We start from the raw sequence: 25,199 nt of genomic DNA, 5'->3' as shown, positions 1-25,199 counted from the left end.
GGAAAGGAAAAAATGGCGCAACACGTAAAAACCGATACCGCGATTTCATGGCAGACGGCGGTCGAAATCGACTATGGTAATCCTAGACAGTGGAAGGTGAGCATTACGTCTCCATTCGGGTTAAGCAACACTCCGCCTACTGTAATTTCAAGATCCCTAATCGTCTGCAGCCGTCTAGCTTCGAGAAACATTAATCCTGTCCCGTATTAATGATCGATATGCTACGATTTATTAACATCTCTATTCCTAACCTGCCCGTGTAATACGTTTAAATGGGTGCTTGCGTGTCTGTTCATTTTTCTTTCTTCACTCTTAATTGTTTCTTTTTCAGTTCTCTCTCTTTCTCTCAACCGAGGGTAATTTTGAATATCGCATTGTCGAAGGGATTCTCGAAAAGTTTAACGAAAGGAAAGGAAAGGAAAGGATTCGAAAGGAAACGAAGAACGTTCCATTTTTGAATTTTAATAATTTTGAAAAATTGGAAACGAGGGAAGAAGATAATAATTGATTTTCCATAAGAAGGATCAAGGAGGAAAGGTAATCGAAAACTGAGAGAGTACGATTAAGTTAGGTTAGAATCGAGGAAAACGGATGTTTCAGCGTAAATCTTTTTTTTTTTTTTTTTTGCCAACAGAACGTTTATTACGAGAGATAACTCGAAGAAATATGTACGGAGAAGAAGGTATGATCAAGTTTGAAGATTTAGGAAGCGATTAGATTAGATTAGAAATTAAGTTAGGTTAGTTTCCTTGAAGATTGATAACAAGTGTACGAGAAGGTTTATTATCTCGTATATTTCTTACCTTATTTTCTCGAAACATTCGAAACGGGAGCAATAATAGAGTCATGAAATCGATCGCGAGATTTCATCAACGAAGATTGCTTGTTAAAGCAAAAAATCCGCTCCTCGAGTGTCACGATTCGATTGACGACGGTGGATGATCCGTGATCCGTTTAATCGAGATCGAAATCCTCGTCGATTTGTTAAAAATATATCTCTCGAAGATATCTCTTCGTAATAATTCTTCCCTTCTCTTAATAACATGGTAATTGAAAAATTTTTTATTAATATTTTATTATAAAAAATAATTTATCATAAAATAATTCATTATAAACTCAATGACTATACATGTAACAAAATTCGCATAGGAGATACAATACACGTTATTTTATCACACGGATAAATATCTTAACAACACCTGTAGTAAACTAAATATCTATTTTATTTTATTGTTAAATAATTAAAACGATAACACGTGATAACAAGTAGTTTTTTCTCGGAAAAAAAGAAAAAAAAGAAAATGAAATTATTTTGTTCTTAACATTTGTTGTTAACCATTAAACAGAGCATACAAAGTAATACGAACAACAAAAATATACGCTATCGATAAAATCGACTACATACGCTCGCTATACATATATGCCGATAAGATAAATGCAAAGAAAAATAAACGAAATTAAACGACCCGTGAGATCAAAATCAATTAATCGGTTTACAAAGAGTAATCTATATTCCGTTCTATAAAGAAATATACGGAAGCTCGAATCTCTTCCCCCTCTCTTGCTCGCGCTCCCTCTTCCAATCGTCTCCTTTTTATCCTTACCGAGCACGAGCGACGTCCCTTTTTCGCTCGATCCTCCTTTCACCCGGATCCTTGCCAACGAGGGAACGAGGTGTTGGAACGAGAAGGAAATGGAAAGGTGGAGAGAAGTTCGCGTAAGGATTCCTTGGCGAGAAAAAAGAAATTCTACTTGGCCTCCTCAAGTGTACGAAGTCGTTCCAAAGAAAGTGAACGGCGCCGATTTCGAAGAGGAAAGAGAACCTCTTCCCGGCGTTACAATGCAAAATCCGTGGAAACAAGCATCGCTCGATTAATCATGCGACTCGCGTTCACGCACGATTCGACGATGGGTTTAAGTGATTTCACGTGGATCGATTTCGATTTCGATTTCTCTCTTGAGGAAGATTGGATTGGATCTCTGTAAGCAAGTTGGTAGAACAATAGAAATTTTTATTTAGATTTTCCAATATGTATGTATTTTTTTTTTTTTTTTTTTTTTTTTTTTTTTTTTTTTTCTAACTTGTGTGAATACTGTGCACCAATTTGCTCGATGTTCGTCACCGTTGTGAATCGAGCCGAATAGGTTTTTACGATCGAATAAAATGTATAATTTATCAAACGATAAATATGTAAATTGAAGAAACGGAAAATGAAGATACGTTAATTATGGAAAATGAAATAAAAAAAGAAAAAAAAATATTAGCACGGCTGTTTATTCCGAATGACATTTACTAATAGCATTCCGCGCGAGTACTTCAACTTCGAGAAATAAGAAAGGTGCCATTCTCCTAATGATGATTTTCGCGACAATGATTTATCGCGTGAGAGGACGATTTCTTGCGGATTTCACGGTTTTAGAAAGAAATCTATTTTATACGATAATCACGTGTTTGAAAAGTAATTTAAAGTAAATTAAAAGAATCGTTATGAAATCGTTATAAAAAATATATTATTCAAAGTGTATTTTTTCGACATAAATCGCTCAACATATCGTATCGTTTCTTAATAATTTTCGTATGAAACATTTTACGTTTATATTGCGCTTATCTAACTCGCCAAGTATTATCAAAGGATCGATCGATCGATCGTCGAAGGATTATGAAAAAAATGTACGCTATCCGGCACTATCAGCTGCAACGTCAATCACGTTATTGGCATAATCCCCCACTTGGGCGTCAAAGGTTGAATGCAGCGAAGGCCGACAGGACGATGATACAAGGGAAATGTTAAACGAAAAAGGACAGCCGTGGAACAGCATTTATAATCGTTATATTAATTACTACTTTCTACTTCATGAGGCTGAAGAAAACATATTCGAGATACGATAAATCTTTGAAAAAAATCTTCGAAAATAAATGACATTCTTGTTTCTTCGAGCGAGACGGGATATTGCAATAAACTTTTCTTCGAAATTGTATTTTTTTTACAAAAAAAAAAAAAATAAAAAAAGTAAAGAAATGTAAAGAAATGTAAAGAAAAGAAAAGTAAAGAAATGAGTAAAGAAAACGTACGCTAGGAGAAACGTAACACGTACTGTTTACTTTGTTGGAAAGAAGTCTCGGGGAACGACATAGAGATAAGATGTGTCCTTCGCCTAGGACCGCCCTATCCCCACTTCGAACGCTTTGTTGACAATTTTGACACCACACGCTACTACAGTAGAAGAAGAGCTATAATTTGAATATTCGTAAAAATTATTTTCATTTATGAAATTATATTACAATAATCATTTAAATGGAAATTGGAATATTTTCGAAATTACTAATTATTTTGATATTAATATACATACAATTATTATTTTAATTATTCGAATATAAAATCACATTTATAAATTAAACTATCGTTAGAAATCATAATTTATACACATTATGAGAAATAACAAAATTTTTAGAATATTCTGAATTCTATGCCTATGCTATGTGAGGTTTATTAAAATACAGATTGTTTTGGACAAATACCATGGAATAGAAACAAAAATATGTGTGAAAAATAGGCGTTTTCTTCCAGGATGAATAAATATTTCATTTCGAAAGTCGATCAGTTTGATGTAATAATATGAATAATATTATTGAAATGTAATACTTGTTTTCAATTAATTTTTCTCTAACTCACGAATCACGTGAATAAACTATTTAGAATCGTAACTAATTACTAACCGGTGTCATCGATCCATCCTACGAGACTTTGTCGGTTACACGAAGCGCGAAGTTATGTTTAGAAATCGAGATATAGTGTTTCAAACTTGAAAGTGGCATTATAACTTGTGCATTAATCATCGTGATTACTAAGAAGTTGCTTTCTGAACGCATGGTGAACGAGACAACTTCGACCGCCATTACTTTTGAATTAGAGATGAGAATATCATTGCATTTTCTCATTTTGAAATTTGATCTTGCGATTGAACTTATGAGAAAAAATTTTTCTAACAATTGGAATAAAATATATAAGTTTAAATATAAACTTTCTTTCGAAAGGTCAAAGACACGTTTATTAGGGAAAAAATTCGAAACGATGAAAATTCTTTTAACTCTTTCCTTAAGATTCCTAATTTCATTATAATAAATATATCTTGGATAATTCCATTCAAGTTTATAATTTTTCATTTTACTCGGCTATTATTTTGACTTTTTAAGATTCGAAATGAAGTTTTGACGATTTGAGCTACTCTGCAGCTCTTTGAGATCCACTGGACGATTGTTCTGGAAACGATCGAAGGTTTGAAAAATTACAATAATTACAATAATCTTCAATTTTAAATTTCGACGATTTTAAAAAAGAAACAGAAGCGATCCTTGCTCTGGACAAATTCACTCGACACGGTTTCCGGAAACCGGGTGCACACCGAGGCGAGACGAAGGTATTCCTCGTATTTCCACCTTCGTTATCCACGATGGAACACGATTCCATTCATCATCCTCTTCGTTGGCAACGCGTTATCGCGATTTCCACCACCGTGTTTCCTAATCCACTAGCCAGCCCCATTACACGGAAACCACACGGAACAATGAGAACCGATTTCTTCCACCACTGGTGCGCGCATCATTTTTCACCTCGTCTCGGCTCAAATCGTCCGACGTTATGATTTGTCAAGAGCGATCAAAGCGGCGCACTTTCGAAATGCCAGACAAATGTCAAACACGCAACACGTGCGTCTCATTCCTCGTGCGCTCTTAATCGTTGGCGATCGAAAGAATCCGATCTCTTAAACCGATGTTGTTTATCGAAGCAAGGATCGGTTATCAATCATCGAATGTTATTTAGTTAAAAATATCTTACGTTTGAATTAGCGAATCGAATTGAAATTGTTTTTAATATGATTTTGTTATTTATGTTTAAATGTATCGTTGAATTTGTGAGATGCTGATATATTTATGCAAAATTGGTAAATGTAAAGAAAAATATTATACAGTCTCAATTTACGCGGAGTATCCGTGAATTCATTTTAGAATCGATTAAGAATCGTATAGCCATCTCTGCTACTATGTAGTGTGTGGTGTCACGTTCGTCAACAAAGCGCCTGAAGTGGGGATAGGCGATGGATCCCTCTTGCCCCTACACCGTCCCACGTGACTTCTTCCAGTAGTGAACAGTAGATACATCGTGTAATGCTCGTATATAGATCATCTGAATAGAAGTAATATATTATTTCAATTATAAAATTATTTTTAAACGATACGATCGTTGAATTTATAATGCAATACACGTATCTAATTAACTGAAATAACTATTATCGATTATTAATGAATCTGTCGAAATTGTTTTATAATGTTGCATGATCGTTGAATCGTTCGTGCATTGTGCAATCAGGTATATATAAAATTTATTATTTTAAATAAGATCGATTATGCGGTTTAAGCTTTCCCTCCCTTTTTCCTCCCTCTTCTACTATCCTTCGCGATTAAACTCCTCAATTTTATTACGCAACGTTTCTGCCAGAATCTCGCCTCACCAACTCTCCTACGAAACGCTTGCGAAATTGTAATAGCGCGTTCTTAGATCCGGATAAAGTAAAACGGGCAAAACGTATCCTCCGTCTGATTAAGTACGTGACGCGTGATTAACTTGTCAACATGAAAGCGGGTGATTGCGAAATCGGCGTAAAAAGCAGTTAACGAGCGTTATACTCTCGGTATAGGAAATACCAATTTATTACCAAAGTTCCATTTAGTACCGCATTCCGCCGCTTGAGGAAAAAAAAGAAAAGAAAAGAAAAAAAAAAAAAAAGGAATTGACGAAACATCAAATACCACGTGGCAATGGCCACAGCCACTCGTGGTCGCATTAATCAGTTTAGTATCGTTTAATGGGGCTGACAGCCAATTATATATATTTCAATCGCTTCGGGTATGGTCGAATTTATTGTTATTCTTAAATTATCTCAGAATTCTTAGTAACCAATTCGATCTCACAACGAAGTGACTCACAAGTTTGTTATCCTTATACGAGCGTTATTATTCTTGCGATAATTTTCTCTTACTTTACTTTCTCCACGATAATATTCGAAAGATATATTCGTTTTTAATTTTCACGCTCGTTACGGTGTCGCTCGATCCACGACTGAAAGGTCACGAGCAAATCCGGATACGAAGGCTGGTCACACACGAACGAAAACAGTACGCCGGAGAACGGTATCGCACGCAGCCCTGTTTCTTTCCTTTCCGCATTCGCGGCTAGGGAAAAATCAATTATACGGTCGCGACCTGTCTCTGACTATGATTTACACTCGTAGTCGCGATTTCTTTTCCATTTTATTTATCGATGCACCTCCTAATGTATAATATAAATTCAATGCCTTTGGTTCTTTACTCTCTCGATAGTTTCCTCGAAATTCGTCGAAATGTCGACGATATTCGAATAATTTATATTATTCGTGTTCTCGTTAGAATTTTAAATTTTCTCGTTTCATTTCTGGAATTACATGTTCAAAAAGTGAATTAAACGCGTCTCCTACCCAAAGTATAAATAATAATTTTATGCGATAATAAAATTCGATTCTGAATGATTCACATTAGAATTTTTATTTCCATTTCGACACACATCGAAAACGTAAAATCTAAACCGAATGTTTTAACTTTCACTCTCGTTGAATGTGGAACAACGAATTAAACGAAATATATGATAAATCAATATAATAACGTGATATCAATCGACGCGAAACGTAAAATGAACACATTCACTCTCGTTGTGATTGACGTTGTGTGACAATAAAATTCTTACTTTGCATTACTTTGCAACGTATCCAAATTGTGAAATCAAATAAATTAAACATATCATATGTTTCGCTCTCTCGTGCGATCGGCGCATAGTAATAAAAAAATTTTTTTCCCCGAGCGATAGCGAAACTCGAGAACGAAAACTCGAATCATGTGAATCATCCGTCCGGGAATGGATATCGTTATATCGCCGGGGAAAAAGAGGAGCTCGATACTCGCGACGAGGGTGGTCGTAAATCTGCGGTTAACGAAATTGCGGCTAATTTATTGACGGACGAGAAGAAATTCCCCGATTCCTTCTTCGCTCGTGTGCGAATCCTTAATATCAGGAATCACGCGTTGAATCGTCAGTTGGAATTATAGATTGCACGGTTCGCGTATGTAATCGCGTGTGGAATAGGTGATTGATAACTTATAAACGGCACGGACGGAGGGAAATTCGAATTGGCGGTAAACGTGGATGGCGGTGTCAAGACGCGAAAGTCACAGATGCGAATCTCTTATAATCATGGTTGAGAGGTATTTTTTTTTTTTATTATAAATTTTTTGTATATATTAAAATTTCTTTATAGCGATACTTTGATACTTCGGTTTGAACTTTAATTGAAATAGAATATTCGTTGAGGGGGGGGGGGAGAGAGAAGGTAGGAGAAGATGGTGATGAATATTGACATATCGGAGAGAGGTTTGGGGAACTGGGATTGGTGTCACGAATGGGTTGCAGTATAGTTCTGTCACAATGATTTCGCGTTTAACCTTTACAAGCTGCCAGGCGACAATAGAGACGTAATAAAGAACGTGTTTTATGACTGTAGGCGAATATAATCGGTCTGTATTTACATTGTAATTCTTTTGATACTTGATTATTCATTCATCTTTTTTTTCTTCTTCTTTTTGCTTTTTTTCCCCTTTCGTTTCTAAGTATAGTGTCCGCTTTTCGTTATCGAGCTTGATCACAGAGTAATGGTTTCGATATGACGTCCCGATGCTTTATGACGGCCTGTTATGAGATTTAATGATATGTCTTCTCTAGGCTATATCATAAAGCGAAGGATTTCAAGTATGTGTTTCTCTCTCTCTCTCTCTCTCTCTCTCTCTCTCTCTCTCTCTCTCTCCATTTTCTTCCAAAATTTTTTGGATTTGGATTCAAAATTGGATTATGGAAATATTTCAACGACGGAATGAAAAATCTTATTGAAAGATTCTTAAATAGAGATTATGTCAGAAAAATAAGCATATTGCAATTCTGAATTGCACATTATTTACTTTTCACTCAATCCTCCCATTCCTAATATTTACCTCTCATATTTGAATTTGCCGCCATTTTCAATATGACAGGATAGTAATAATGTATAATAAAAAAAAAAAAAATAGAACAATAACGCTCATTAATCAGTCATTATTTTCAACGAACAATAACGAAAACTATATTTATTACATATAGTCATTCCAAAAATACATGATAAAGAAGAATGCTTGAGAAACATATATTACAATCAATATTTTCAACTAAACAACGAAATTGCCATTGCATATGCAACGTAGCCAATCATTAATCAGCCATTATCCTACTAAACAACGAGAATCAAACAAGAAATCAAAAATCATATCTGTCAATCGAGTGAAAAAAGAATAGAATGATGTTTAAAAAACGATTATTAATCGATCATCAATCAGCCAACATTTTCAACTAAAATGTGAACGAACGAGCGAAGAGAGGAGCAAAAAGTTGAGAGGAGTTAAGAAACGGAAAATGATCTAGAAAGTAACGGCGGCGCGAGCGCCATACATCAGATCGTCAAGTGAAACAAGTGCGATGGCGTATCGGTGTATTACGTAAAAAAGATTAGTGTTAGTAGAAGCGATTACGGGTACGGTTGTATTGCTTGGGCTCCTCGCGAAACATCCATCCGAAAGAGGAGGGAGCCATTCCATTTCCCCCTCTCCCTCCTTCTCTTGCCCCTACGGAGACACACGTAGCGATGTGGAGAAATTGCGGTTAGATGTCACACCAATCGACGGCCGGTGAAGTTTCAATTGCCAATAATTCCTGGCGCGCATCGCGCGTGCAAAATGGATTTTCGCGCGTGTCGAGTGGCCGACGTTAAAGCGATTTTAATCTCTCCTCGCGAGGAGAACAGATTCTCTTTAATGCGGGTTTTCCTTCCGCGGCTCGCGTGATAACCGATTCGTGAAAATGAAGCGCGATCGATGAGCGCTTTAGTGAGAGATAAGATTGCGTAGAATTTTTCTCTAACGATAATTTCGAGGGAATTTTCCAATTCGCTGTTGTAAACGCAAAATCCAAAAATTCTCGCGCTTTCTCGTGCGTTCCGTTCTAATAATCGAAAAGTATTCCATCGATATCATTGAATCATCGCAGTTTGAAACTTTTACATTAATGTAAATGTTACCTTCAATTAAAGGATAAAATGTAAAAAAACAAAGAATGGAAAAGGGAAAAAATATGAAAAATATGTCGAGAAAATTACTAAAAGAATTAAACAAAGGAAGAAACTAATAGAAGAGAAATTGTTATTAACTTCGTTTGAGAAAATTCGATTCCATCTTACCCACAGGAAAAGCAAAAAATGAAACAAGAAAAAAAATATCAAAAATATCAAGTGAAAAATATTACCTCTCAAGAAAATTAATAAATAAATAGATTCGTTTGAAAAAATTCAATTCCAATTCATTCATGAGAGAAAAGGAAAAAATAAAAAAAATGAAAAAAAATATCAAAAACGTCAAGAAAATTAATAAATAACTAAATTCGTTTGAAAAACTTCCATTTGTCCCATCCAATCGTTCAAACCTATACGTACACTCTATCTCATTCCGTTCATCTTTCTTCCCTCCCTCCCTTTTTTTTATTACCTGGTGGCACGAATGCGTGGCAACGATTCGCGACGCATCCTTCGCGAGGTTAATATAGGTTTGTAGGCGCTTATTGAACAGGCAGAGTTGACACCGGTCGGCGGCGGCGATGTTAAACGAGCCGCGGTGCAATTACATGCCGTTGTAATCACCGTACCATCGATGCTGACTCACAATCAGCTTGCTCTCCGAGCCGTATCCCTTTGCCATTTAATCCTGAACGTGGTAATTTTACAGCCAGATCGAATACGTATATGTGCCGTGTTTCTTTTCCATCCGCGATCATCCGAATTCTGAAATATAATCCATCTAAATGGTAATCGCTTTTACCATTTTGTTTTGTCATTGGTAATAAATTATATCGTAATTTCTTTGAAGATTAAGGCAAGAGAATAGAAAAATGTATGGATAAAATAGAATGCTTACGATCGATAAAATATTAGAGCATAATGATTAGATGTCAAATGAAATTGCTTAATGTTAGATTTAATATCAATATATATGAGAATCTGATGATTTGGAATATTATATTTTATTATATATTTATATTTGAATTAGAATTTCAAAAAATGAATTATCTCGAATCAAAAAAGTTGTACTTATATCCCAATTTTGTGAAAAGAATCATTATTCGGGATACATTTAAAATGATAGATTTTTTTAAAGAAATGAAAACATAGCTGATGCGTTATAGAATCGCATCAAAGTACGTAAGGAAAACAAGATACTCAAATATATTTTTATCTCTCTATTGCAAACACCATTACCCGATATACCAACTACAACCACAAACAGGTATCTCGGTTAAATCTTTCAACTCCACGCAGCACTGCAACGCGAACCCATTAAAACAACATAAAAACGAGCACCGCGGACGATTCTATTTAAACTCGCCCCCTCCATTCTCTCCTTCATCCCGGTTGCCCTACTTTAAATCACGTGATCATCCAACTACGAGAAAAAAAAATAAAAGAAGAAAAAATACTTTCCACAACTTAAATACAACAAAATAAATCCTTTAATTACACGTTTGGCAAAGAAAGTGACGCTCGCAACGAAATCAAGAAGAGGAAATTATCGATGGTCCCGATCGAAAGTTAGGCAAGCATTTCTAAATGTTGCAATTTGAGAATAAATTGCCTCTGGAACGAGCGATCGTGAAGTTGGCTGCTGCTAGTTATTGCGGTAATAGCGTTACAATTTTGTAACTCGTTCGACCTTTTCCCACTTTCTCTCGGATCGTACTGAAAGGACAAACGTGTCGTGAGCGCGGTGACAGCTCGCGCTGCCAGAACACGTACGGCCTTGCCGAGGAAAGTTGACCACCGGCTGCCTATACCACGCCCTACTCTGGCATTCTCCTCGCCGTGCGCACGCACCCACACGCGTGTCCGCTCGAGTATCGTGTATATGTGTGTGCGCGCGTGTGTGATACTTGGATAGGATATTTGCACCGGTTGCGCACTGTGTCTTTTGACGTCACTCTCGGTTTTTATTATAATGAAACGCTTTTTTCCATGTTCGTTACTAGTTTATGTTGTATTCAAGATGTAATTTAATCCTCCAATCACTGGCTTGGTGAAAATCAATTTTTCCCATGTAGTGTTTTACCATCCCATGTTCATTTTATATGTATTATAAAATATACTGGAGAATGAAATTTCAACATAATTTTCATTTATCGTAGAGAATTTTTTTTATATATGTATAATAAAATATGTATAAATAAAATTAATCGAAGTTTTTTTGTAAATTTAAAAGTTTTAATCACGGATAATCTTATAATCAAATAATACACCGTTAAATTACCATTAAAGAAAATATCAAATCTATCTAGGTCAAATCTAATTGATAGTTAATATATTGCAGATTCTTGAGAGAAAAGAGAATAAAATTTTATCATTATCAATTTCATTGTACTCGATATATTTAGACAGAACAAATTTTTCCAATTTACATTAATATTTATATAGAATAATTATTTTATCGTATATATTATTATATATATTAAAATAATTTTGATTTATCATGATAAATTTTACTTTCTCTTTGTATAAATAATATTAATCGATATTTTTATAAAATTAAAAAAATTATTGTGCTTTTTTTTTATTGATAGAATTTTGTTATCATGTTTTAATTATGGATAATTTCCATACTTCCAATAATACATTGTTACATTATCAAATATTTTAAATATCCATTGTTTTTCTATCATTTCGAGGACAAAAGTGGCAAGATTCATATTCTCTATCATTATCGATCAAGAATATATAAGGATAAGGGAACAATAGTGCAGAAAATAATGTAATATAAGTATTAAAGAAATATCCACGTATTTTTAAACACTATGTATGTATAAAAGTACTTACTTACGATATTAAATCCAATGTTGCGGATGGATTAATGGTCAAAAAGTAGGATAAACGTGGCGATCAGCATCGCAATTTCGTTTCTCTTTGCCGCGCCGCTCTTTCGTCTGCCCACGCGTTCAATCTCGAGCGTGACAAGCGGATTACAAGCGGAACACGATTCTCCGCGCCTCGATAGGCCGATATGAGTTTCTCGCGACACGAGAAATTTTTTAACGTGCATCGTTTTCATCGTGAATCTGAAGATTCAAGAAAATTTGTTTGTCGCTCACGTTCATCAAACGAATCTATATTTTAATATTATTAATTCAGAGATATCTATATACTTTTTTCATTCTAAAGAAGATTAATACTCGAATCTCGAATCTCTTTTTTCGAACGCATATTATTCGTTCTATATTAAAGAGTTAAAGTTTTCCACGAGATTGCAGAAGTTCGTGGGGCTACGTTATGAAAGTGGATCTATAGTAGATAATGTAATTTAAATTTTTATAACTTCTCGACTTCGAGCATGAATAAATATAAGAGGAGAGAGTGAGTTGCAAAATTCCCCGAGGGGAAAAATTTTATTCTGTTATCAGTTTCTTCTTATCGCAATCGTTTATCGCGCATATATAATTATTTACATTCGAAATACGAATTCGACAAGTTCCACAAATTATCAATTGAACGTTCAATAATCTGTCGAGGAAACAGAAACAGGGAAAAACAAGGTATAGCGAAATTCCCTAGTGAAAAAGTGAAAAGTAAATCAGAATCGTTTCGAACGCAACGGCTCGCTTATTATCCCCCTCCTCTCCCCTCTCCTCCCCTCCCCCGGATTAAGAAATAAAATTGCACGATTAATTCGTTTCCTTTCGAATAGGAAACAACGAGATACACATTCATAGAGAGCTGGTCTCCTTCTGGTAAAGATCTATAATTTGCCACTCGTAATTACGCGGGTGACCGGTATAAAAAAAAAAAAAAAAAAANAAAAAAAAAAAAGAAAAAAGATCTCTCTATCAACGGATCGCTAACTGCATTCGTGTAACCCGTTTTGCACCGTGTAGAAACATGTTCTCCTCTTACAAATTACACGTTTCGTTTCACGGACGTCAACGAGGCCGTTTCTCGACCGGTGATAATGTCGTCAGCTGGCAACGGCGTTGCACATTTTTCTTTCGAAGAAGAAGAAGAAGCGAGAGGATCAAGAGATCTATTTCCTGATCTCTCTCTTGATTAATTCGAAACAGAATGGATTCGTCGATCAAGTTCAATGTACAAGGTGATTCTGTGATAAAAATATCTTCTTTTTTGCAGGGGAAAGAACAGTGATGAATCGTATTTTTTTTTTCTTTTTCTGTTACGAAACTTTTTACAAATCTGCAATTTATCGAATGTTCTTTTACATATTTTTATCCTAAAATATTCACGATTTTATATATACATATATTTATTTATTTATTTATTTTTGTCGATATTAGAATATTTTTGTAGTTTCTTTTACAAATGTCACATGTTTGCATACGTTTGCATACGTTTTTCCGTAAAATTGTTATTTGATTGTAGATCCGAGATTAGAAGATTAGAATAAAATATATAAGCAAATTTTCGATTATTCTTGATCGAAACTGCACATGCATCCCAATATATCTCGAAGTACCTTAATTATTTTTCAAAAATAATTTTGATCTACAAATCATCTGACATCACATATACATTCTACGATTCATGATTCATCAATCTTCTAATATCGATTTTACAGAATAACGCATAAAAACGTAGTATATTTAAAAAAATCTAACAAAAATATCGACAAAAGTAAACGAAACGCGCATCATTTCTAAAATCACGCGTGTCGTGTAATAAACGAAAAAGAACAACATTCGTTTATCAATATCAATAAACAATTCGAATCCTATTCGATGCGGATGTTGAGAAGCTGTTTTCTGTATTGGATACTCACTTGGGTCCCATCATTACTCGTGGACAATCGTTGGGAGCCGGAACACACACGGCCTTGTCGAGGATAGTTTAACCACCACGCCCTGCTCCGACATTCTCCTCGATTACGCGTGTAATACACCCACACACGAACGAGGGACTTGGCCACAGTCCTCTCGCGTGGGCAGACTATTCCCCGCGGTGAAAACGCGACACGATGCGATATCGACACTTTTCCTTTTTCTCCCCCCCCTCTTCTTCTTCTTCTTCTTCTTCTTTTCGTCCTTTTTTTTTTATTTTGCGTTCGAAAATTGTCGTTGTCGTTGCTTGTAAACTTGCTTCAAACGTGCGTTCTTCTCGCGCGGAGATACGAAATTGATCGTGAGATAAGGTGATTGCGAGTTTTCTTGTTCGATGGATTTTCAGATTTTTAGATTTTTATTTTATATCCGCTCGTTTCTTTGAACGACAAATTGTCATATCGGATTTTTAGGGGATCTTTTTTCAAGTTGTTTTGATGATATTCGTGCGTGTTTCTTCCATTTCTCGAAGGAGAAGAAGGAGAGGAGGAAGAAATTTAAAAAAAAAAAAAAAGAAATTAAAAGTTTTTTAATTTTAATGGATTAAATGAAATCGAGAAAAATTTCGTTTCGTAAAAGTTAAATGTTGATAATCGAGAGCAGTTTGTTGACAATAAATAAATTATATGTAGGTAGATTTCAGGGAAGGTGAACCGTCGTCGTTGCGGTTTTAATCGCGGTCTTGTGTTAGAAAGTGGCTATTATATGCTTCGTATATCTGATTAAATATAAGAAAAGATATTATTGATGGCGAAGCGCTTGTTAAGTTAATTTTCATCGTTTATGCTACTCTTTGGACGGAATATTTATGCTTAGTTTTATGTCTCCATATTTTTTTGGTACATATATATTCGATTAAAATGTTTTTCAATCTTATAAAAATTTCAGAAAGATAACTTACATCTTCTAACCGTCGAATCAAATAAAAGATTAATTTTAGTTTAATTGTATCTGATGTTACGTTATATTTATGAATAAAATTTAAATTTCGAGAAATTGAATTAATTTATACATTTAGAAAAATGGAAATGTAACATCAATAATTTTCGCTTTAATCGTTGCCTAGTAACGTATTATTATTATGGAGAATGAAGGATTATGCTCTGCACTTTAAAAGATATATCGTGAATTATTGGCGATTAATACTATCAGATGACAGAATTAAACGTATAGAATTGCTATTTCCTAGTTATCACTCTGAGAATTATTGCACGTCATAGAACGATTAATTAAATCATATAAATAAATTGTAATTAATTTAGGTAAATTTAATTATTGATGTGAAATCGAATTATTGATAATAATTTTTAATTATTATTTAATTTTTAATTATTAATTTTAATTATTGATAATAATTTTTTAATTTTACATAAAATTCTCAAAAAAAAATTCATGAAAACAACGAACATCGAGTTGAAAAAAATAACACATATTTAAATTTACAATTGCACGAATATGTAAATGTCCCTGATATTTTGTAAAAAGTGATCCGTAACACGAATGTCATCAACGTCATCGATTAAACTACAATTTTCCAAACAGCTGTCACAGAGACATTAACAATTATCAATATCGCACAATTTTCAATAATTATTTGCCTCTATAACTTGTTCCATCTCACTCACTCGAAGATAAAACGTTATAATCGTTTTACGTCATGTTTTTTACATAAAATATCTTCAAATAGTTTTTGCATAAACGAAATGATCATTTTTGAAAATTTAATCAATCGAATGATATGTAATGACATGTAAAATGTCAATCGTGTGAAGAAATGGAAAGAGAGCACGTAGAAAACTTTCTATAAGCAGAAAAAAGAAGAAATGACAATATATCGTGATAAGATACGAGCACATTGATCCACTTTTGGCTTTTGAAAACACATAAAATTAAAAATAATTTTGAAAATATTCATTTTTCAAATTACTTATTAAAACTCTATTTCTTCATTTAACGAGTATCATTTCAATAGTAATTTACTAATATCTATGGATATAACTTTACAAAAAAAATCACCATCACCGAATCATGTTGATATTCATGGAAGAAAGTAAAAAGAAAATGTATTTGAAAAATGTATTCGAAAAGGAAAAAAAAAAAAAAAAAAAAAGAAAAAGAAAAAGAGAAAAGAGAAAAAAAGCGGAACGAGTTCGTCGTAAGAATTTTATTTCACTGATACCCGGAACGAATCGATGCTCATACTACTTACTTCCAACGTATCCGTGAAACACGTAAAATCTACTTTCTAAAATTAAATTTCAAACACATAATTGTTCTATTTCCATATTAAAGATTATAAAATGCGATATAATTCTTGATTGCTATACGGTTACACTGTTGTAGCTATGTACATAACATACTATACAATTAGACAGACTTGCCAACTTGTTCGACAAGATTGTATCAATATTAACACAAAGCGTAACAATAATTAGTGTTAACTTGAAAATAAAATTCGATACTCTGTCACTTCTTTGCACTTCTGTTTCTTTCTATTTCCTGGAATATACACGTATCTTGAGTCAAGAATAAATTCGTTATTATTTCGAAAAATTAACGAATTTGCGCGAGTAATTGCGGGGGAAAGGGGAAAGATGGTTGTAACGGTAGGTCGTTAATCGACCGACAGATGACGTCGTTGGCTTGTAACAAACGGTTCAAGTAGCATTCGAGCAAGAAAGAATCCAAGATGGAGAGCAGAGCGTGCGTTTGCACATGTATAAACCGGGCTATCGACCCGGATGTTTTGTTCTAAAGGATGCTTACTTCGCTGAAGTTTCACACATTTATCGATAATCCTTATCGTTTTTGGATCAAATGGAAAATAATTTTTATCGTGATCAATAGATAGGATGGATTAGTGAAATGAATATAAATGAAGAATTCTTTTATTTATATATGAACTTGTTGGAAGAAGACAAAGGTAATATAATTAAATTCTGTAATAAAAGTTCATTAATTTCCTATGATCTTGTGATATTTCATTTTTTCAATCAATGCAATGTTTTATAATTCTGTTTGAAAATAGAAATAAAATAAATATTATATGCTTCATGTTTCGAAATTGTTGTTACGAAGACAGTTATACGACACGAACAGAACGATCGAAAAAGTTTCAAGGTCTGAATTGAGAAATCGTGCGGTAATCCATCATATGTGTTCGTTAATCTGACAGATTTACAACTCTCTTCAAGTTTGCGAGAAGTACGATACAAGAGAGCGTAAGATAATATCAGACACATTACCATGGTATTTTTTAAAGTAAACTTTAAGTGAATTTCGTAAAAGGTAGAGTGAAAAAGTTAATCGAAAATTTATAAGATTATTAATTTATAAGTAAAAGCTACGATTCTATAGCATATAACTTCATTCAATGAAAATTTTCCTCCATTTTCCTATCAATTAAATAATCTTTTATCTAATTTTAATTTTAATTAAGATTAAAATTAAAAAAAAAACTAATATTTATTCTTGATGATTTTTCTAATATATTGCCATTCTAAATATAAAGATTTTATATTTAGAGATTATATTATCGATTGTTGTTCATTAAAAAAAATTATCAATCATCAAGAAAACAATTTAAGTTGGATTAATCGTTATTTACTAATCGTTATTTACTAATATATATATAAAAGATTAAAGAACTTGATAAATAAATATTTAAAAAGTTTTTTGTAAATATTTATCAAAAATATTGACGCTCTTCCGTAATTCGAAATTCTACTTATTTTAATATCGAGATATTTTCAAAATTTACGTTTTTCGTAACCAATCATATTATAACCTTTGATATTGGATTTGATTTAGATTTATAAGCGATACGTATTGAACTTGATACCATCGATATAAACATTGGACCGAATTGCTCTCTCTCTCACTCACATTCTCCGCTGATATTCAAGGCTGTACATATCCCTACGACAATCTCCTCGGCAGAAACACAGTCGGCACGATAAATCGATATCGATATAGAGAAATAATAGAGGGTGGAAAAACGGTGAGTAATAAACGTGTGCAACGCGTGCTATGAAAATAGGCGGAATGCGTGTCCGCATAAATTGCGGATAGCAAAGCACGCGTGAAAGATAAAGCACGTCTGGACTATTCTCTCCTTTTTTTCTCTCTCTCTCTTTCTCTCCTTTTTTTTCTCTCTCTCTCTTCTTTTTTTCTCTCTCTTTCTCTCCTTTTTTTTCACAGTCATGCAGTCACACGTTTCAACGACAATCAATCCGTGCAAAGGAGAAGAGAAAAAAAAGAATGGGCAAACGAGTTTGTGAAAAGAACGACGCGTGCTACGTCGTGCAGAATATGTTTAGAACTAAAAGTATTGGAAATAATCGTTGGAATGAAATAATATTCATATATATGTATAGAATGATTTGACCGATATTTTGAAACGTTGAAGAACATCGGTGGAATTACATAAAAATAATCCAACGGATTCACGAGACAATTGCATCTAATTTACAACAAACAATGGCTACAAATTTACGATCGACAGTATATATTTTATCTGTTACATCGAATACCACGCATCATCGTTTACGCAACAGAGTATAATAATTCATTTCGGAAATTAAAATTTCTTCCACATGACAATGCAACTTCTTCGTATCAAAAATACATCTATAAAGTTGTTTCAAGGTAAATCTTTGATCGGCCATCATCGTTCTCGATGTCATAAATCTCATGTCACCCGATCTCACATTCATCCAAATAAGAAGAACAAACAGGCTCGAAAAAAGAGAAGAAAAGGAAAGGAAAGAAAACGAAAAAAAAAAAAAAAAAAAAACAAAAAACAAAGCGATGATCGACAGAGGCGTGAGAGAAAGCGTGGCGAGTACGTAACGTGTGTGCAAAGAGGACGAAAACGAAATGTGTACAGAAGCGATTCTCGATAAGTTCCACGAACGATCGGCTTTTATGCTGGGAAGCGCTTGGACACGGTAGTTGGACCGTGACCGAACCAAGAAGCATAATTAATTATCCGATGTGATCTTTGGCGAGTTGGTGGCAAGGAACCAGCCACCGTTCAGATTGCGCTTGGCCAGATGGTAAACAGATCTGGATCAGAGGAGAAAATTTGAGATGAATTAAAATTTGTTTCCACAAATAAATATTAATTCGAATATTTTTCCTCTAATTTCTACGATTTACGTGGAAATAATGTTTATTTATTGTTCGTATGTGGATTTGTAATGTGAAATGAAATATTTATTTTCCGTTTAATCGAAATGTATATACGCTACTGTCAAAGGTTTGGAAAATAATTAAAAATTGTATTTTTATTGCAAAAAGGTATATATAAAAAATATTACGAATTATTGTAAAATAACCTTAAAAATTTGTTGCAGATTTTCTTTGGCATTTTATTTAATAATTTCTTTAGATCTTCCGGAATTTGTACATCTTACAAAGAAGTTAGAAACTACTTACCGAAGAATACTTTCTAAGTACTCTGTAACTTGATAATGCAAACGCATAAATTTGTGTACTATGTAAACGGAAATTTCACAGTAACAACTCGAGCTAAAACTAAACATTGTATGAAATCCAATCAGGTATACATATATTTATGTACATATAACGAAATTATTAATTATTTATTTAAATATTCTTTTCTCCAAAATTTTTTTAAAGATATGTATTTTTTTTTTTATAAACCGATATACATCATCAAATATACAATATTAATTATATTTCTGATATACATCAAAGCAGGTTTTCACAAGGATTTCGAAAAATAAATCAAAACAATTCCACTCTAATAAAAAAGACAAGAAGAGAAAAGAAAACGGCGATTTATCTATCGTTGATCTGAAAGCAATCGAAAATACAATAATCCATACGAACAGTACATAACGAATAGTCGTATCGAGCTATTACGCAATAAAGGACAATGTTGGCATAGGTTTTGGCCGCAGGCGAGTCTTTTAATCATATTCAATCGTATAATAATTAATATTCATTCTTGCGCGTTAATATTCAATCTTGCACAATCAGGAATCGACGAGCGATTTTCAGACAGCCGGTGTCCCGTTAAGAAATTGCATTTGTATGCTATCGAACGATCCGATCTCTTGGAGAGCTTGCTTGTGGCACGATAAATAATGTTATATGTATACCCCCTTTTTTTTTTCTTCTCTTTTCCTCCATTTCTTCTCTTCGTAACAGTAAATTCGTTTCTTTATCTTTTCCTTTCTGTCTTTTCTGTCGAGTTGGAGAAAATAGATTCTTGAAATTGATATTTAAAGGGAAAGTTTTCTTCACTTTTTTAACCAATATGTAGGATATACCTTTCTTATTTCATATCCAAAAAGTGGGATAAACGTAGAACATCCCTCAAGTTTGATAAAATGATTAATTCAATGAAAACCTAATCTAAATCACATTCAAAAAAGAAAATTATACAATGTGAAATACTTCTGAAGTGAAAATATATATGTAATCTAACCTGATTTAATTTAATCTAAAACATATTCAAAAAGGAAAAAGTACATAATATGAAACACTTATAGTCTAATAATAAAGTGAAATTATATATATAAGTAAACTTAAACGTGAAACACATTCAAAAAAGGAAAAGTATATAATATGAAATATCTATGAAGACTGACAATAAAGTGAAAATATATATGATGTATGTAATCTAACCTGATTCAACTTAACTTGAAACAGATTCAAAAAAGGAAAAGTACATAATATGAAACACTTATAAAATGAAATTAGTACATATATGTAAGTAAATTCATTGCTAAATGTCACTATGGCCCATATCTTGAAAACAGGTACTTTCTATCTTCAATTTGTGTACGGATATATTCCATATTTTCTAATACACGTTTCAATCTATTTCAAAATCTTTCCAGATCGATTTCTCGAACGTTATTATGCGATATCCAATTGTAATCCTCGACAAGAGCAAAAGCTTCTTGATGGCGCGAGAATTCTTATCGCGATCGTCATTAGCCTGATTCGAGACCTCCCACTGGCTGGCAGCTTTCTACGGGTAAACGTTATTTATTGGAGGATTAATAAGCGGCTGGCTAACCGGTGATTAGAGGCCGCCTTCTCGAGACTTTCATTATCGTAAAACGTGTCGATTGTGATTGTGCCCCCGACACCGACGAAAAAACTATCTTTACCATAGCCGTTCTTTTCTTCCACTGCTGGGATGAGCATCAACAATGATGTGGATTGATTATAAATGGAAGATTTTACATTTTTAATTTTTAATGTTACGAAGACGTAATTGGAATTTAGATAAGTGAACGTGGCAATACGTAAAGTCTCGTTCATAAAGTTGGAGTTCCAGTTCTGTATTTTATTTGAATCCTTCCTTTCTTTCGATGAAGATTATTTACAATAATGTGGATTGATCATGAATGGAAGTTTGAAAATTTTTTTACATTTTTAACGAAGACGTAATTGGAGTTTATATAATCATATAATCATATCTATTATGTAAAGTTTCGTACGTATAAAATAGAGTTCCATTACATTCACAAGTATTCTTCATTCCATAAATGTCTCTTTCTTTTTAGTCGGTGATTAAGACGAAGATTAACGGCGATGGAAATTTAAAGATTTATATTTAACTCTCGAGGATCAAAAAGTGACCGATATTCATAAATACTAACCAGGTTTAATTGAACAAGGATTAATTATATTATAATTGTATAATTGAAAATGAAGTCAAAATTCGCATTTATATTAAAATTCACATCTTCCAACAGACTTGCAGACTTCAGATCCTTCTACTCTTCCACCATTCTTCAGAGCTCGAGTACAAAAGGCAATTTACTGTATGCTTCCCTGCATAAACTACGAACTACAAATAAACAAACGTCCAATTTCAAAGAAATTTTATCTCGTACACGAGTTAACCGATAACCATAACGATCGGTGGATGCGGATATTTCGTGAGATCCACTTCTCCATAAAAAGGTTTGTACACGTTGAAGGCGATTACCTTATCGACGTACAAGGGAAGAAACCTTTCGATCGTCCTTGCACGACAGGACGGCGAAGACCTTTGCCACAATGGCACGACGCTCCCACTCACGATTGGAAAAATCGTTTCTCCATCGATGGCCGCAATCATGCTGAACGATAACTCCGGACGACATTTTAATATTTGAAACAATTAACGAGTAATTATACGAATAATGAACAACAGTTTGTGTCTCTAGTGTCACCAGTTTCACATTATACGTTATTATACGTTGTTCTCTTGGTGGAATGGTAAATCACTATAATTAAGAAGTCTTATGAAATAGAATTAATTCCTTGCTTTGTATTTCGTATTTTCAAGAGATATAATTGGAACAGAGGAATTTCAATTCAGAGGGAATATTAATTTTAGGATAGGTTCTTTTCGTGGGAAATTTTGATTTTAGAATTTGTCGAATGATGATGGTGGAGAGTTATACGTGAACAAAGAAGTTATATTCTTCTAAATTTTTTTCACTTTCTTTCTTCAATTAAAAAGAATAATATAGAATAATATTGAGAATATTTTGTTGCGAGAGATGAAAAATTTCTCTAAATAGATTTCAATTTTGTTGATTAATTCAAATTCACTTTTCATCCATGTAAGATCCTCGAGCGATTTAAAATTTTATTCCAACGCTATATATCATCTCACTTTTAAAAATGATCCAAAACACGCTTTCACTAAATCCAAACATATCGCGTGAACGTCCACGAAGAGAACACGATCCAAATTTCTCCTCGATTCGAAGCTCAGAACCAACTTCCTGGTTTCTATTATGATTTAATGGCGGACGAGAGCGATAAAACGTATTAATATTAATCACGTATCTTGTCAATCTGAACAAGATCGATTCGTGTTAGAACAATTTCGAGCATCGTATCGTTGTCGCGTAGGTTCTTTTTTCTTTCTTCCTCTTCAATTTTTCTTCTCCCTCTTCTTAAGGTTTCGAAAAGAGAAAGAAGAATCAATTAACGACTCGAGAGGAGAGAGACTTTTGTATAGCGGCACCGGTGGCGAGGATGGAAGGACCAAGCTCTCGAGGATCTCGACGGTAGAAATATACCTTATTCGATGGTGTCGTTCACCTTCCAGATGACCGTAAACGAAGACCGGTCCAAAACGGAGCGGAACACCGGTTCAAAGAGGCTTTCTTTTACAAGATCCTCGATTATTTCTTCCTGGATTCGAAGCGACAATGATCTAATGGAAATCGATCGATTGATATTTGTTCAATTTAGTAAGTAAGTGTAGTAAAGTAATTTAAATTTCACAATTTTGTATCGATTAAATTTAACTTGATATGACGTTGAATTTTAATACAGATCGTCATCCATATGTATGTAAAGAATAAAAGCTTCCAAACAATCACCAACTTTTAACGATACGAATACATCATACAAAGAATCTTTCAAATGAATCTGAATCAAACGATCCTCGTGTGAATATACATACATTGAATAATTGAATAATAACATTTTTGATTTTTGATCTCGAACAGCAATCATCTGTTAAATTTGTACTATATATCATAAGCGATATCCATGGCATAACCATGACTGATATTTTTGTAAGAGATCAGAATTCTTTGTAAAAGAACTCTACGTTAATTTCCATTTCTAATGCAGGAATTTGTGACATCCCTGATTGTATGCAACCACGTGTGGTTATGCCAACAAAAGAAATTAAACCACTAGACTATCGTTTCAACGAAATCACATGGTATGGTCAAAAGAAACTAGACAATCTTTCAACGAAGATAAACAAAATAACTAGAAACAGATACTACGAACAGATACACGTATCACAAACAATAAAATCTAACTGGCATTTCCAATGCAAAAATTCATATTACTCTAATTATAGACAACTATACACAATCAGAAATGCCTAACAAAATAGTTCGAACAGCGTTGTAATTAACGAAATTATGGTTTGGTCAAAAGAAACTAGGTCATCTTCCAATAAAGATAAACAAAAATCACTTGAAACATCACGAAAGGCGATTAACTTTTTATTCCTACTTTATTAATCGCAATGCAAGAATTCGTATGAGACTCCTAACTGTAAGCAACCACAGATGTTAAGAAAATAGATAAAACAGCATCAATTTATAATTTCAACGAAATATATGATTTAATCAAAAAAAAAAACTAGACAATTTTTATCTTTATAGACAAACGAGAATAAAGAAAAGAACTTGGAACAGGCGGCGATTAATCCATTACCACTTTATTAACCGCGATCACGTCAATTCTTCGAGCAACAATACATTTAACACGCGTTTTACGTTTAATCGTACGATTGCTCAATCATTCTCGCCGCGTCGAGAGAAAGAGAATTAATTCAACGGGAGATTTATGGACGAACGCGGAAGATAAAGTTACCTTTGATCAGATTATATTTTATTGCGTACTGCGGAGGTGTGGAGAAGGGTTGCAAGCATGGCTATAAAATTAGAATAACGCGTGTAAGGAACAACGCTCGACAATAATGTGAATGTACATTGATCGTCACGTTTGCTGGGAAATACATGTTTCGATTTTAAAACTGCTGCGTTGGGATAATGAAGAGAGTGGAAATAGTTTCTAACAGTTAAGTAAATTAGCTTTTAATCGAGTAAATAATATTAAAATGTTAGGAAAAATTTTGTTTATCTATAATATTAGGGGGTTATCAAAAATATCTGCGTTATTTTTATACATAATTCAAAAGTAGACTTGAAAAAGTGATAAATTGTTAGATAGAAAAGTATTTTAAAAGAAAAAAAGAATTATCCCATACTTCGAATCCAAACAAAATTTACAGGTTTTGAAACGTACATCAAAATAATAGATTTATTTCCAATTCCAATAATATAACGATATAAACTTACATATAATAATTCAATAATCTATCTCCAATAATAAAATTGGAAACGTAGACACGAGTGAAATCAGTAACCAGAATTTTTCGAGTGAAAATTCTTCTCGACGAAAAGTGAAAAAGTATCTACGACAAACTTTTACGATCTCACGCGTATCATCGCCGACTTTCTACAACAAAAGTTACTTAACCTAACTTAACAAGCGTAGCTCGCTATTATCCATCGAGTATCCTACTATCATCGAATGAAAAATAAGAAAAAAGTTAAAAGAAGGTGGCGTTCTAAAACATAAACGTAATCTGATCCG

General features: G+C 33.4%; 2 long non-coding RNA genes across 4 annotated transcripts in view; both read left to right on the top strand.

Annotated features, from left to right (window-relative positions):
- The window catches only part of LOC122711406, a 67,087-nt gene extending 66,358 nt beyond the window's left edge, over window positions 1–729 (top strand). Inside the window, exons 2-3 of the long non-coding RNA XR_006346098.1 lie at window positions 332–537; window positions 635–729. This is a non-coding gene — a long non-coding RNA (uncharacterized LOC122711406). The remainder of the gene's footprint in view (window positions 1–331; window positions 538–634) is intronic.
- Window positions 730–18,257: 17,528 nt separating this feature from the next.
- On the top strand, window positions 18,258–23,439 carry LOC122711396. Of its 3 annotated transcripts, XR_006346093.1 has the most exons (8): window positions 18,258–19,290; window positions 19,388–19,594; window positions 19,755–20,821; window positions 20,903–21,507; window positions 21,578–21,676; window positions 21,770–21,980; window positions 22,972–23,270; window positions 23,352–23,390. It is a non-coding gene; the product is annotated as an uncharacterized LOC122711396 (long non-coding RNA). The 3 variants fall into 3 exon arrangements; XR_006346095.1 differs by having other exon boundaries at window positions 21,578–21,980; window positions 22,972–23,266; window positions 23,352–23,439; XR_006346092.1 differs by having other exon boundaries at window positions 21,578–21,980.
- Window positions 23,440–25,199: the final 1,760 nt, after the last annotated feature.

This window comes from Apis laboriosa, unplaced genomic scaffold (genome assembly GCF_014066325.1).
Source record: "Apis laboriosa isolate Shangri-la unplaced genomic scaffold, ASM1406632v1 scaffold112_cov148, whole genome shotgun sequence".
Lineage (NCBI taxonomy): Eukaryota > Metazoa > Arthropoda > Insecta > Hymenoptera > Apidae > Apis > Apis laboriosa.
This window is presented reverse-complemented; position numbering and strand designations above follow the sequence as displayed.